This window comes from Anastrepha obliqua, chromosome 6, assembly GCF_027943255.1.
Source record: "Anastrepha obliqua isolate idAnaObli1 chromosome 6, idAnaObli1_1.0, whole genome shotgun sequence".
NCBI classification, from domain to species: Eukaryota; Metazoa; Arthropoda; class Insecta; order Diptera; family Tephritidae; genus Anastrepha; species Anastrepha obliqua.
Genome location: NC_072897.1, coordinates 9,037,536 through 9,053,732, shown reverse-complemented (window position 1 = coordinate 9,053,732; position 16,197 = coordinate 9,037,536).

Here is a 16,197-nt window from a genome sequence, read left to right as displayed (position 1 = left end):
GATATTGGAGAGCGTCATATGAACGATGTGTATCAGCAATGAACTGGAGATTATTATTTCTTCTACGAATCACAATTTCTCGTGCACCTGTACCATCGCCAACCATGATTCCAGCAACGTCATCAACAACAGGTGCATTGAATCTACGAATATGCTCTGCAGGTGGTGTTTTATCAGGATTAATAACGATAGCGTGATTATCGCTTTGTAATTTGTGCATGTGTGATTTAAATAATTTCAACAATTCATTGTGCTCGTTCAATAGAGCATCCAGCTCGCTGACGATACGTCTGACATAAAATGAATCAAGGTTTTTATAATCACAACGTGCATTCACGCGATTGGCAAGTGCGCGTCCGGAATCCTCGCCGCCCATGAAGTAGCTTTGTAAAAATGTATGTGGTTCGTTTGGCATTGGCAGCAGTGAGCCCATTTTATGATAAACTTGGCCTCTGATTTTGAATGTAGAATTGTATTGTTGACCATTTGCATTAGTATTTCGAACTATTTCTGTTGCTCCGAACAATGTCATTTGAAAGCATGAATTGAATGTTCGAATTGACTTCAGGAACGCGTCAGAATCTGTATCCGTGCCGATAAGTAAATGGTTCAGATGGTGTTTAAATTTCAGGTAGTTGCACTTTTCCTGACGCGCAACACATCTCAGCTGGCTCATTTTTGAATTTCAGAGCATGACAATGTGGACATTCCTTGTCCATAGCACCAATTACCACTTTTGAATGAGCATAATATTCAATATCGGGCTCATACCGGAATGCTAAACGCCGGAATGAATCAGATGTAAATGCTCGATGTACCTGTTGTCGTTGTTGGTCATTTCTTGACTGTGAAACGGCGTGATTGTCGTTGTTGTAATCTTATTACTTCATTGCGTTCAGCTCGTGTATCTTCTGACTCTTCTTGACTCAATTGCGCCATTCTGACACGTGCATCAGTATTTTGTTGCTGAATTTGTTCTTTGGTTCTATCGGATCTTCTATTTCCCAAGCTTCGAGATTTACTTGTATTACGGCTCAAATCAGCCCCTTTGCGCACGTGCATTCACAATTTTCTTTCTTTTCGAATTAAAATTCAAACCAAAGTTCAAATGCTAACATGCAGTCCGAAGAGCTTTTCAATATTTGGCGCAATTTTCATATACATATGTATATATAAACATACATTTATCCAATAAAAATCAAATCTAATACAATCATACAATTTTTTAATATCATCATCATTAGCATTACAGTCTTGTGCAGAGCATTGCTTCCACAACTACGGTTCTCCACTCCGATCGATTCTCTACTACTCCTTTCCAGTTTGTGATACCCATTTTCTGCAGGTCGGCTGTGACCTCATCTACCCAGCGTTTGTTTGGTCTCCCTCGACATCTCCGTCCAATTGGTTGTCTATGGAACGCTATATTGGCAGCTCTCCATTTGGGCATTCGGTACATGTGCCCCAGCCATCTGATTCGTTGACTTTTTATAAAGCGTATTGCGTTTCCATTACGTATCAATGTGTCTAGCTCATGATTGTATCTTATCCGATACGTTCCGTCATCTCGCCGGGAAGGACCATATATTGTTCGCAGTATCTTTCTTTCAAACCTTAGTATTTGGTCCATGTCTTTTGTTTTAAGTACCCATGCCTCACTGCTGTATGTTAGTATGGGTCTTATAAGCGCTTTATACATTGCCATCTTTTGATCTCTTGATAGCAATCGGGACTTGAATAATTTTATGTGAGCAAAGAATGCTTTATTTGCCGCACTTACTCGGTCATTTATTGCCACGGAAGTGTCAGAATTACTGCTGATGAAAAAACCTAAGTATTTAAATTTGTCGACCTTCTGTATGCATTCACCATCTATTTCAATGTGTGCATCTTCACTCGGTTTCTTTGCGAAGTGCATATATTTCGTTTTATCTATGTTTACCCGTAGACCCACTTCTAAAGCTGTGTTTTTCAATCGCATATAAATTTTCTTAAGCTAATGTTCATTCTGTGCAATCACGACAATGTCATCGGCATAAGCTAACACTTGCGAGCTGCAATTAAAAATCGAATTGCCACATTTCAGTTTGCATACTACCTCATGTAGTAATAAATTAAAAATTGTCGCTGATAGTGAATCACCTTGTTTTACACCTGATGAAATGCTGAATTCGTTGGTAACATCTCCATTTATCATAACCTTGGCATTAGTGTTTGATAGTGTCATCTGAATTAGTTTTATAATTTTTACCGGTATACCTTGTTTAAGCATTATGTCGTTCAGACAGTTTCTATTGATGCTGTCGAAAGCTTGCTTAAAATCAATGAACAGACAGTGCAGATTTATATTAGTTCGAACTCTCTGTGTTTCTCAAGAATTTGCATTAGTGTGAAACATTGGTCTGTTGTGGATCTACCCTGGCGAAAACCGCACTGGTAGTCATCCAAAATTTCCTCAGCATATACGCTCAACCTTTTATTGAGTATATTTGTAAAGACTTTATAACCAGTGTTGAGGAGAGATATGCCTCGATAATTATTACAATTTGTTTTGTCGCCTTTTTTATGTAATGGTACTATAAGGCTATTGTTCCATTCTTCCGGTAGATGTTCGGTTTCCCAAATTTTGCGTATCAGTTCTGTTATCATGTTATTGAGTACTTCACCGCCGTATTTTAGAAGTTCTGCATTTATTTGGTCACTTCCGCTGCTTTTATTATTTTTTAACTTTTTCAGACTTTCTACCACTTCGTTACGACCCGGTGCTTCTATTTTTTAATATATTTGGCGCAATTTTCATGCAAACCTAATATATAATACACCAGCAAACCCGGCCCCCTTCGCTGGGCACACTAAAATAGAATATATATGGTTTAGAACAGAAAATATATGGTTTTCATATTATTTATTTCTTTATTCTTTATTCAAGCGCTTTGGCGTAAACAATATTTTTTGTTTTTCTATTTTTTTTTGAGTAAATATATTATAAAATATAAATTGAAAATCAGGAAAAAAGAAGATTGTTTTTAAATTTCAAATCAACGCATATGAATAAACAATCGTCTTTTTTCCTGATCATCCATGAATTTTTCGTTTCAATTGAAATGTTTTATTAAGCATTGGAGCTTTTTTAACCATTATCTATTTATATTTTTCAAAAAAAAAAAACGAAAAAAATTGTTTTTTCCACGAACACATAATTTCATTCGGATTTCACATTAAATTCTCAAATTTTGTAAGAAATTATTCACTGTTCCAAAATCCACTCAAAAAAAATTCACAAACAATTTTTACATGTTGCACTTACGTTTTTTCCTTATGGCATCTAAATCAGAAAGAAATATTGACACATTGTAACTCACACTGTCAATTTGACAGTTCAGTTCCGCCCCAAGCGTTAAAAAAGTAAGCGACATTATGGCTGGCTCAAAAGAACGCTGTACCCGTTGCCACTGCTCCGAATTACAACCAACCTTTACGAAACCCATTTTCAATACTTACTTAGCAATGTGTGTAAGTTTGGTTTAATTCGGTGCAAAGACACGGCGGGTCCACGTTTTGGCATATATTTCCAGACCCTAGTCATCAATAGGTATGAAAATTACCCCGTATTAAAGCACTTATCAACAGCTTTCATTTGATACCCATATTGTACATACACAACCAAAGGTTACCCGGGTCCACGTTTTGACCTATATCTCGAGACCCCAGTCACGGAGCGGCATGAAAAATACTCTGTACTAAAGCATTCACCAACAGCTTCAATTTGATATCCATATTGTACAAACACATTCTAGGCTCCACGTTTTGACCTATATCTCGAGACCCCAGTCACGGAGCGGCATGAAAAATACTCTGTACTAAAGCATTCACCAACAGCTTCAATTTGATATCCATATTGTACATACACATACGAAGGTTACCCGGGTCCACGTTTTGACCTATATCTCGAGCCCTATCCACCAATAGGTATCCAAACTATACGAAAACCATCTTCAATACCTTCTTAACATTGTGTGTAAGTTTGGTTTAATTCGGTGCAGACACGGCCGGTTAGCAAACACACACAAAAAGTTGACTTTATTTTATATATAAGATTTTTTTCAGTTTGTGTCCAAAAAATCCAAATATCTTACGGAACCCTATTTTTTCCAAAATAAAATGTAATCCATGTTACTCATGGATAATGTAGTTTTCGAATGGTGAAAGAATTTTTAAAATCGGTCCAGTAGTTTTTGAGCCTATTCGTTACAAACAAACAAAGTTTTCCTCTTTATAATATTAGTATAGATATGTATGTCCTATGCTAATATATATATATAAACATGCATACATAAAATTTCGCACAATTTTCATAAAAACCCCAAAAGAACAAATCTGTAAACATGCATAGAAATCTGTAAGCATGCAAGTTAATAATTAATATACTCGGACTGTTCACTTGTGATCTCTGCACGAAGTTAAATCAGCGAAATAGAATATTACTTGTTCGTTTATTGGTCAAATCCATACTGAAATATAAATGACAAAATATTCTTAACATAAGCTAGCCCTGACCTATAATCGCTGTGTCAGCGATTATGCTGAATGGATTATGTTTCAACGTCGCGACGGCGCATGGAATGTTGACGGCAACGTATTGTGGAGTTTGGCATAATTGGCATTAAACATTGTTGCAGCTTTGCTGATCGTGCAGAACTGCAGTCGTTGACTTTGTCTGACCGGATGTGTTAACTCCTCCCTCACTAGTTTGAAGGCCGTCCTCGGTTTTCCTCAAAGTGTCGATGACAGCTCGTATCGAGATTTGTTGTTTATTCTCTTTGCATTTTTGATGAACCTTGAAGACGACGAGACCGATGATCAGAGTGACAAGAGATGCTGCAAACATCATAGGCCATATTGACAGTTTTTTTCCGATGTTTCCAATATATTGAAGATTCTCAAAGTTCAGCCTCTGAAGATAGGGCATGCTTAAAATCTCTCGGTGGCCAGTTATGTTTAGGGTTGCCGATATTGCTGGGCCTGGATGACGCCTGAGTATGTTTTTGGTATTTTCAAAGAGAGACCCATTCACGTAGATTTCCTCATCAAACGTCAGCAAGTGTGTGCCGTGGATGACTCTATCCGTGTTGCTATTCATCTGTATTGTAGCTGTAGCTTCGTTGATAACGATGATACCATCGTCAATTACCATCAGCGGCTGCAGGTGGCTGGGACGAGTCTTACAGTGTGCTATACCTCCAGAATGTAGTTGCTGCGCACAAGTTGTTGATTTCAGCTGTTTGCAGAATGTAGAGGTGAGAGTAGCGGTGCAGTTTCCAATTGCTAAGATATTGTTACTACAATCTGCGACGTTGTTATTTTCTTCGAGGTCAAGTATCGTTCCATTATGTTGAACGGGGAATATGGTTATTTTCTTACATATTACGCTAGGATTTGGGTACTTGATAAGAAAGTGTACAAAATTATGATCTAAAAAGACTTTTACATAGGCTATTTCAATTAAATCTGTTATAGTTAAATTTGTAGAGTGCTCATTTAAAATTTGACTTAGGTCATTAGAGTCAAGAATTGTTGGGTTTATAATTTGAATCTTTGCGAGTGTAATAGACAACATTAATGTTTCGAGTTCAGAGATTATAATTCTATTTCTTGTGAGTAATGATTGATAGAGGTTTCCTGTATCGATCTGTTTCTCTTTTGCAAATCTAATTATTTTATTTACGGATTCTGTTAAGTTATTAATTTTTTCTTTTACTTTTGTATTTATAACTGCCTGTTGTTCAATTGAGTCAGCTAGTTTTTGCTGGTGAAATTTCAGATTTTCGAAGTCATCAAAGTCAGGAGTTCCTGCTACTATCTTTAAAGCTGTTCCTAAAATATTTATACTCCTAGCTTGCCTATGGTGAATATTAACCGTTTCTAGCAGTGTCCTAATATGACCCAAATCTGATTCAAGAATTTGTCTCATATGAGACTGTGGGAAATGTTTCATAAGTGAATTAGTTTCCTCGGCAATTTCCGAGTACATTGTGAGATTAGAAGAATGTCTTAAAATTTTAAAATTTTCCCAAATAACTACGTTTCCGTCCATGATGGGAATATAGTCCGAGTTCGAGTAATTGATAATCTTTCCAGCTGCTGCTGCTACTAGAAGTAGAAGGCGAAGAATCCAAACCCTAGTAAAGATAGGATACAGAGCAGAATAAGTATTGGAAGGATAATTATTTTTTTCTTATCTTATGTTATCCTTGTGTACCTCCCTCCCCTTTATAAGAACCGTTGACCCCAAATCGGCTTCCACAATGACTTCCTCAAACAAAGGAGTTAGCTTGTTACCAAGTCTTTTATTTAATTTCATAAGTACCTTGTCGCCTATTTGAAAAGTTCTATTTCTTCTGTCCGCGTTTTGTCTTTTCAGTAGCAGATCTTGCGCTTTAGATATTTTTTCTCTTATTTCTGCTTCGAATTCTGGTGGGGATGCATGAATTATGTCGATTGGTTTTTTATTAACGACTGAGTGAATTGATTTATTGTATTCTATTGTTGCCTGAAGTATAATATCAGTAGTGTCATTTAATTGTTTTTGTCTGAGACTGCAAATGTTAGTGGCTGATGATCGGTATAAATACTTAAATTTTTTACACCGTACAAATAGTTTCTTAGGGATTTTAGGGCCCACACTATTGCAAGTAGCTCACGTTCATTTGTGGCGAAATTTAATTCGTTGTCTCTTAAAGTCCTGGAAATCATGGTTATCGGCTTCTTGTTTTGTGACAAAACGGCGCCTAAGCCAGAGGACGAAGCAGGAAGAGGAATGGCTTCTGGTAATCAGGGTATAGGAGCATTACATCTTCGGAGCTTAAGATATTCTTTAATTTCTCGAAGGTGGCTATCTGCTTTTCATCAAGGTTAACAGGAATTTTTTTTCGATTGTCCTGCACTTGTTTTACCATTATCACCCTTTAGCATGTCTGTCAATGGTTTGATAGATGCAAAATTTTTTATAAAGCATCTGTAATAGCTCGCTAGACCAAGGAATGATCTAACTTGGAACAGGTTGGTAGGCTGTTGAAATTTGCTAAGTGCTTCAACTTTGCTGGGATTAGTTGTTATACCGCCACGGGAGACCACAAATCCAAGATACTCGACCTTTTCTTTAAAAAAGTGAGATTTTTCCCGTGATACCCTCATGTTAGCGTTATACAATTTATCTAGTACCCAGGCGATGTGGTGAACATGATTTTGCATATTTTCAGAGAATATGATCACGTCATCCACGTAGACGTAGCATGACTTCCCAATCTGTTCTCTAAGTACGTCGTCAATTGCTCGTTGGAAAATTCCGGGGGCATTCTTCAAACCAAAGGGAAGTCTGCAAAATTCATACTTCCCATTTCCTACAGAAAATGCAGCTTTTTCTCTATCTTTTTCTGCAAGAAGTATTTGATGAAATCCTGATTTCAGATCGAGTGTCGTGAAATATTTGGCTTTACCAAGGTTTGAGAGAATAGCTACAATGTTCGGTATAGGGTATTTGTCATCAACAGTTTTTGAATTAAGTTTCCTAAAGTCAATTACAAGGCGTTTTTTCCTATTTCCTTGTTCGTCTAGACCCTTTTTATCTACTACCCACACCGGATTATTATACGGTGAATTAGATGGTCTGATAATATTATTTCTCAGCATGTCATTAGTTTCGTTATTAACAAACTCTGATACTCCTAATGGGTATGGGTAAAGTCTAGAGAACACTGCTTTTTCGTCTTCTGTTCGAATTGTAGCGATAATATTTGTGTTGTAAGGAAGAGATTCGTTAGGGTCAGCGAAAACATTTATTTTTTCTTGTAACATTTTCTTAAATTCTTTTTCAATTTCTTGCGGAACTTTTATATTTTCTACTTCGGTAAAGTTAACATTTGGGCTTTTTTTATATTGAATTATTTCAGATCCATTTTTTGTTTTTAAGACGTTATTTTTCAAATCTAGATTTGCGTTAATTTTTTTTTTAAAATCAAGTCCTATTATTCCATCAAAGCTTGGAAGTAAAAAAAATGTGGTTGTTGTATTAAAAAGGTGCATAAGACATTTCTCTTGAACGGCGTTAAAGCCATGAAGTGACTTAACTAAAAATTTTTCTTTAACTTTAGTTACATTTTTAAGTTCCGGGATTGGTTTTATATAGTTTTTTGAAGCGCCTGTGTCTATAAGTAATTTAATCTGTCTACCTGTTATCGTTCGCTCTACAAACAGTAACAGGGAGCAATTTCTAAAAAATTGACCTCTTGAATCTGATCCTCATCTTCCAAATCTGATACCTCAGCCTCCGCTACTGCTTGGTACTCTTGTTCCGATTGACCTTCAGAATTTTCATCTTGTGAGAGATGATTAATTCTCTGTTGTTTGGGACCGGTAGTTCTAGCTGTTCCACTACTTGCTCTTTTTGGCACCTGATTTTGGTAGGAACCACCTTGGTTTGGGTATTGAGTTGTTTGCCTAAACCGAGATGAAGTGTCAACGTCCATAGGTTGTGGTGGTTCTTGTTTTATATTCGGGCTATTGTTTTGGGTTTTTTGTTTGTAAAATGGAGTTTTTACTTGGTTTGGGGTACTTTCTACAGTGGGCTGCCTTTGCTGTCTCTGTTCCTGACGCTGAGCTCTTTCTTCATTATTCCTAGCAAAACTACTAGCGAATTGGAAGCGTTCATGATTAGATTCAACTTCCTGTGCAAGTGCCAGTGCTGATGGCAAATCTTTTGGCCTTGCTGAAAATAGAATGTCACTGAGAGATTTCTTTGTGCCTGAAATGAAGACTCTCAATGCATCTGCTCTGTATTTTTCGTTTAGAGAAGCAGCCAAAGTAGAATCGTAAGTCATAATTGTTTTGTTTATGAGTAATGTTAATTTCTTTTCAATTTCCTCATAATATTGGGTTATTGTCAGGGTTCCCTGACGTAGAACGGACAACTCTTGCTCGATTATATAGATGGGGCGTTTATCGGCGTATGTAAAGTCAAGTCTATTGATAATTGCTTTAAAATTTAGTGGAGTGTCGTATGACGACAATACCATATCAGCAGGGCCTTTGATTTTATTCCTAATTATACCCAGCGCCTGATAATGTTTTGAGCTTCCTACATAATTTTCAAAGATTTTATATGCAGTGTGTGCGGCTTTCCGCCACGAAACATAAGTCTCGATTTTTCCCTCAAAGTCTGGTACTGATTTTATTATGTCCAGTGTTTCGTCACATTTAATGCCTACAATAATTTCTACATCTTTAAACACTTCAACCTCGGGTACGGACACTGTTGCGTTTCTAAACTCGTTTCTCATTTCCTCCATTTTCCTTTCAAATAATTGCGCTTGATTTTCTAATGCACTGTTTACTGCATACTCGAGCAGCGCTTTCAGATTTTCTTCACTCACTGCCATTTTATTTTTTGTTTGTTCCAGCACTAGTTTGTTTTTTATATCTTTTATTAGTTCCTCTAGTTCTAGGTCATATACCTCTTCTTTACTCATAAGATTTTCAATTTAATTCAAAAATTTTCTGTCGCAAAGACACTTTACAAACACTTTTGTTTAAATTTTTGTATTTATTTACTTTAAATAAGCACTCTACTCACATTTCTTTAAAACTATGGTTTTTATATGTTATTGTAGCTCTCCTTTTTCGTCTGTTTATCCCGTCTGCAAGTCCAACGATGTCGATCCAACGATGTTGCCTCCTTGCTTGAGATTTCTTTGATGAGCAGGTTCTGCCAGTTGGGCGCCAGTTAATAATTAATATACTCGGACTGTTCACTTGTGATCTCTGCACGAAGTTAAATCAGCGAAATAGAATTATTACTTGTTCGTTTATTGGTCAAATCCGTACTGAAATATAAATGACAAAATATTCTTAACATAAGCTAGCCCTGACCTATAATCGCTGTGTCAGCGATTATGCTGAATGGATTATGTTTCAACGTCGCGACGGCGCATGGAATGTTGACGGCAACGTATTGTGGAGTTTGGCATAATTGGCATTAAACATTGTTGCAGCTTTGCTGATCGTGCAGAACTGCAGTCGTTGACTTTGTCTGACCGGATGTATTAACTCCTCCCTCACTAGTTTGAAGGCCGTCCTCGGTTTTCCTCAAAGTGTCGATGACAGCTCGTATCGAGATTTGTTGTTTATTCTCTTTGCATTTTTGATGAACCTTGAAGACGACGAGACCGATGATCAGAGTGACAAGAGATGCTGCAAACATCATAGGCCATATTGACAGTTTTTTTCCGATGTTTCCAATATATTGAAGATTCTCAAAGTTCAGCCTCTGAAGATAGGGCATGCTTAAAATCTCTCGGTGGCCAGTTATGTTTAGGGTTGCCGATATTGCTGGGCCTGGATGACGCCTGAGTATGTTTTTGGTATTTTCAAAGAGAGACCCATTCACGTAGATTTCCTCATCAAACGTCAGCAAGTGTGTGCCGTGGATGACTCTATCCGTGTTGCTATTCATCTGTATTGTAGCTGTAGCTTCGTTGATAACGATGATACCATCGTCAATTACCATCAGCGGCTGCAGGTGGCTGGGACGAGTCTTACAGTGTGCTATACCTCCAGAATGTAGTTGCTGCGCACAAGTTGTTGATTTCAGCTGTTTGCAGAATGTAGAGGTGAGAGTAGCGGTGCAGTTTCCAATTGCTAAGATATTGTTACTACAATCTGCGACGTTGTTATTTTCTTCGAGGTCAAGTATCGTTCCATTATGTTGAACGGGGAATATGGTTATTTTCTTACATATTACGCTAGGATTTGGGTACTTGATAAGAAAGTGTACAAAATTATGATCTAAAAAGACTTTTACATAGGCTATTTCAATTAAATCTGTTATAGTTAAATTTGTAGAGTGCTCATTTAAAATTTGACTTAGGTCATTAGAGTCAAGAATTGTTGGGTTTATAATTTGAATCTTTGCGAGTGTAATAGACAACATTAATGTTTCGAGTTCAGAGATTATAATTCTATTTCTTGTGAGTAATGATTGATAGAGGTTTCCTGTATCGATCTGTTTCTCTTTTGCAAATCTAATTATTTTATTTACGGATTCTGTTAAGTTATTAATTTTTTCTTTTACTTTTGTATTTATAACTGCCTGTTGTTCAATTGAGTCAGCTAGTTTTTGCTGGTGAAATTTCAGATTTTCGAAGTCATCAAAGTCAGGAGTTCCTGCTACTATCTTTAAAGCTGTTCCTAAAATATTTATACTCCTAGCTTGCCTATGGTGAATATTAACCGTTTCTAGCAGTGTCCTAATATGACCCAAATCTGATTCAAGAATTTGTCTCATATGAGACTGTGGGAAATGTTTCATAGGTGAATTAGTTTCCTCGGCAATTTCCGAGTACATTGTGAGATTAGAAGAATGTCTTAAAATTTTAAAATTTTCCCAAATAACTACGTTTCCGTCCATGATGGGAATATAGTCCGAGTTCGAGTAATTGATAATCTTTCCAGCTGCTGCTGCTACTAGAAGTAGAAGGCGAAGAATCCAAACCCTAGTAAAGATAGGATACAGAGCAGAATAAGTATTGGAAGGATAATTATTTTTTTCTTATCTTATGTTATCCTTGTGTACCTCCCTCCCCTTTATAAGAACCGTTGACCCCAAATCGGCTTCCACAATGACTTCCTCAAACAAAGGAGTTAGCTTGTTACCAAGTCTTTTATTTAATTTCATAAGTACCTTGTCGCCTATTTGAAAAGTTCTATTTCTTCTGTCCGCGTTTTGTCTTTTCAGTAGCAGATCTTGCGCTTTAGATATTTTTTCTCTTATTTCTGCTTCGAATTCTGGTGGGGATGCATGAATTATGTCGATTGGTTTTTTATTAACGACTGAGTGAATTGATTTATTGTATTCTATTGTTGCCTGAAGTATAATATCAGTAGTGTCATTTAATTGTTTTTGTCTGAGACTGCAAATGTTAGTGGCTGATGATCGGTATAAATACTTAAATTTTTTACACCGTACAAATAGTTTCTTAGGGATTTTAGGGCCCACACTATTGCAAGTAGCTCACGTTCATTTGTGGCGAAATTTAATTCGTTGTCTCTTAAAGTCCTGGAAATCATGGTTATCGGCTTCTTGTTTTGTGACAAAACGGCGCCTAAGCCAGAGGACGAAGCATCTGTCGTCAAATCGAATGGCTTCTGGTAATCAGGGTATAGGAGCATTACATCTTCGGAGCTTAAGATATTCTTTAATTTCTCGAAGGTGGCTATCTGCTTTTCATCAAGGTTAACAGGAATTTTTTTTCGATTGTCCTGCACTTGTTTTACCATTATCACCCTTTAGCATGTCTGTCAATGGTTTGGCTATAGATGCAAAATTTTTTATAAAGCATCTGTAATAGCTCGCTAGACCAAGGAATGATCTAACTTGGAACAGGTTGGTAGGCTGTTGAAATTTGCTAAGTGCTTCAACTTTGCTGGGATTAGTTGTTATACCGCCACGGGAGACCACAAATCCAAGATACTCGACCTTTTCTTTAAAAAAGTGAGATTTTTCCCGTGATACCCTCATGTTAGCGTTATACAATTTATCTAGTACCCAGGCGATGTGGTGAACATGATTTTGCATATTTTCAGAGAATATGATCACGTCATCCACGTAGACGTAGCATGACTTCCCAATCTGTTCTCTAAGTATATTACGTCGTCAATTGCTCGTTGGAAAATTCCGGGGGCATTCTTCAAACCAAAGGGAAGTCTGCAAAATTCATACTTCCCATTTCCTACAGAAAATGCAGCTTTTTCTCTATCTTTTTCTGCAAGAAGTATTTGATGAAATCCTGATTTCAGATCGAGTGTCGTGAAATATTTGGCTTTACCAAGGTTTGAGAGAATAGCTACAATGTTCGGTATAGGGTATTTGTCATCAACAGTTTTTGAATTAAGTTTCCTAAAGTCAATTACAAGGCGTTTTTTCCTATTTCCTTGTTCGTCTAGACCCTTTTTATCTACTACCCACACCGGATTATTATACGGTGAATTAGATGGTCTGATAATATTATTTCTCAGCATGTCATTAGTTTCGTTATTAACAAACTCTGATACTCCTAATGGGTATGGGTAAAGTCTAGAGAACACTGCTTTTTCGTCTTCTGTTCGAATTGTAGCGATAATATTTGTGTTGTAAGGAAGAGATTCGTTAGGGTCAGCGAAAACATTTATTTTTTCTTGTAACATTTTCTTAAATTCTTTTTCAATTTCTTGCGGAACTTTTATATTTTCTACTTCGGTAAAGTTAACATTTGGGCTTTTTTTATATTGAATTATTTCAGATCCATTTTTTGTTTTTAAGACGTTATTTTTCAAATCTAGATTTGCGTTAATTTTTTTTTTTAAAATCAAGTCCTATTATTCCATCAAAGCTTGGAAGTAAAAAAAATGTGGTTGTTGTATTAAAAAGGTGCATAAGACATTTCTCTTGAACGGCGTTAAAGCCATGAAGTGACTTAACTAAAAATTTTTCTTTAACTTTAGTTACATTTTTAAGTTCCGGGATTGGTTTTATATAGTTTTTTGAAGCGCCTGTGTCTATAAGTAATTTAATCTGTCTACCTGTTATCGTTCGCTCTACAAACGGTAACAGGGAGCAATTTCTAAAAAATTGACCTCTTGAATCTGATCCTCATCTTCCAAATCTGATACCTCAGCCTCCGCTACTGCTTGGTACTCTTGTTCCGATTGACCTTCAGAATTTTCATCTTGTGAGAGATGATTAATTCTCTGTTGTTTGGGACCGGTAGTTCTAGCTGTTCCACTACTTGCTCTTTTTGGCACCTGATTTTGGTAGGAACCACCTTGGTTTGGGTATTGAGTTGTTTGCCTAAACCGAGATGAAGTGTCAACGTCCATAGGTTGTGGTGGTTCTTGTTTTATATTCGGGCTATTGTTTTGGGTTTTTTGTTTGTAAAATGGAGTTTTTACTTGGTTTGAGGTACTTTCTACAGTGGGCTGCCTTTGCTGTCTCTGTTCCTGACGCTGAGCTCTTTCTTCATTATTCCTAGCAAAACTACTAGCGAATTGGAAGCGTTCATGATTAGATTCAACTTCCTGTGCAAGTGCCAGTGCTGATGGCAAATCTTTTGGCCTTGCTGAAAATAGAATGTCACTGAGAGATTTCTTTGTGCCTGAAATGAAGACTCTCAATGCATCTGCTCTGTATTTTTCGTTTAGAGAAGCAGCCAAAGTAGAATCGTAAGTCATAATTGTTTTGTTTATGAGTAATGTTAATTTCTTTTAAATTTCCTCATAATATTGGGTTATTGTCAGGGTTCCCTGACGTAGAACGGACAACTCTTGCTCGATTATATAGATGGGGCGTTTATCGGCGTATGTAAAGTCAAGTCTATTGATAATTGCTTTAAAATTTAGTGGAGTGTCGTATGACGACAATACTATATCAGCAGGGCCTTTGATTTTATTCCTAATTATACCCAGCGCCTGATAATGTTTTGAGCTTCCTACATAATTTTCAAAGATTTTATATGCAGTGTGTGCGGCTTTCCGCCACGAAACATAAGTCTCGATTTTTCCCTCAAAGTCTGGTACTGATTTTATTATGTCCAGTGTTTCGTCACATTTAATGCCTACAATAATTTCTACATCTTTAAACACTTCAACCTCGGGTACGGACACTGTTGCGTTTCTAAACTCGTTTCTCATTTCCTCCATTTTCCTTTCAAATAATTGCGCTTGATTTTCTAATGCACTGTTTACTGCATACTCGAGCAGCGCTTTCAGATTTTCTTCACTCACTGCCATTTTATTTTTTGTTTGTTCCAGCACTAGTTTGTTTTTTATATCTTTTATTAGTTCCTCTAGTTCTAGGTCATATACCTCTTCTTTACTCATAAGATTTTCAATTTAATTCAAAAATTTTCTGTCGCAAAGACACTTTACAAACACTTTTGTTTAAATTTTTGTATTTATTTACTTTAAATAAGCACTCTACTCACATTTCTTTAAAACTATGGTTTTTATATGTTATTGTAGCTCTCCTTTTTCGTCTGTTTATCCCGTCTGCAAGTCCAACGATGTCGATCCAACGATGTTGCCTCCTTGCTTGAGATTTCTTTGATGAGCAGGTTCTGCCAGTTGGGCGCCAGTTAATAATTAATATACTCGGACTGTTCACTTGTGATCTCTGCACGAAGTTAAATCAGCGAAATAGAATTATTACTTGTTCGTTTATTGGTCAAATCCGTACTGAAATATAAATGACAAAATATTCTTAACATAAGCTAGCCCTGACCTATAATCGCTGTGTCAGCGATTATGCTGAATGGATTATGTTTCAACGTCGCGACGGCGCATGGAATGTTGACGGCAACGTATTGTGGAGTTTGGCATAATTGGCATTAAACATTGTTGCAGCTTTGCTGATCGTGCAGAACTGCAGTCGTTGACTTTGTCTGACCGGATGTGTTAACTTGCATACAAATCATATGGACATATCAAATGAGCAAATCTATTATGTACGCACGCAAATGCAAGCTAATGTAAACCAAAAATGATAGAAACAAGATTGCGACCATTAGAGAGTGCGTGACGTCGCATTAGCTGAGTTGTGCAGTGTTGCCAATCATTTGCTCTTCGCAATAAATTTAGTGCTTTTTTGTACCCAAAAAGAGAAAATTTTTAAGTTTGGTGATTGTCTCTTTTATTTAATTAAAAGCTAGCGAAAATTTAAATTAAAAAAAAAACTATATTATATTATTAAACAAAAAAATTTTAAAAAAGGTCACTCTGAAAAGATTTTAGTGTTAATGAAAATTTGTTGGTTCTTATTAAATTTGATACTTTGTAGGTGAAAATTGAATTTTTTGTTTTTTAAGGTTATGTTAGAATATTAAATCTTCCTCAACTCTTCTTAACACTGAAAACCTTTTTACACATTTTAAAAAGCGTTTGAATTTACTGAATGCGAATTAAAACCATAGAGGTGTAATCGCTTCTTCCGGTCCTCAATCCTTAGTTGGACATAGGGCATCAAGAGGTGTATTCATAGCAAAAATAAGTAACAAAATATCAGAAAATACTGAAGAAACTATAACGACATTTTTACAAAAAGCGTACCTTATCTTGTTACATAACCTTAAATATAGCAAAAAAGTCGTTCTCTTAACAAAAGTGTTTCTCTTA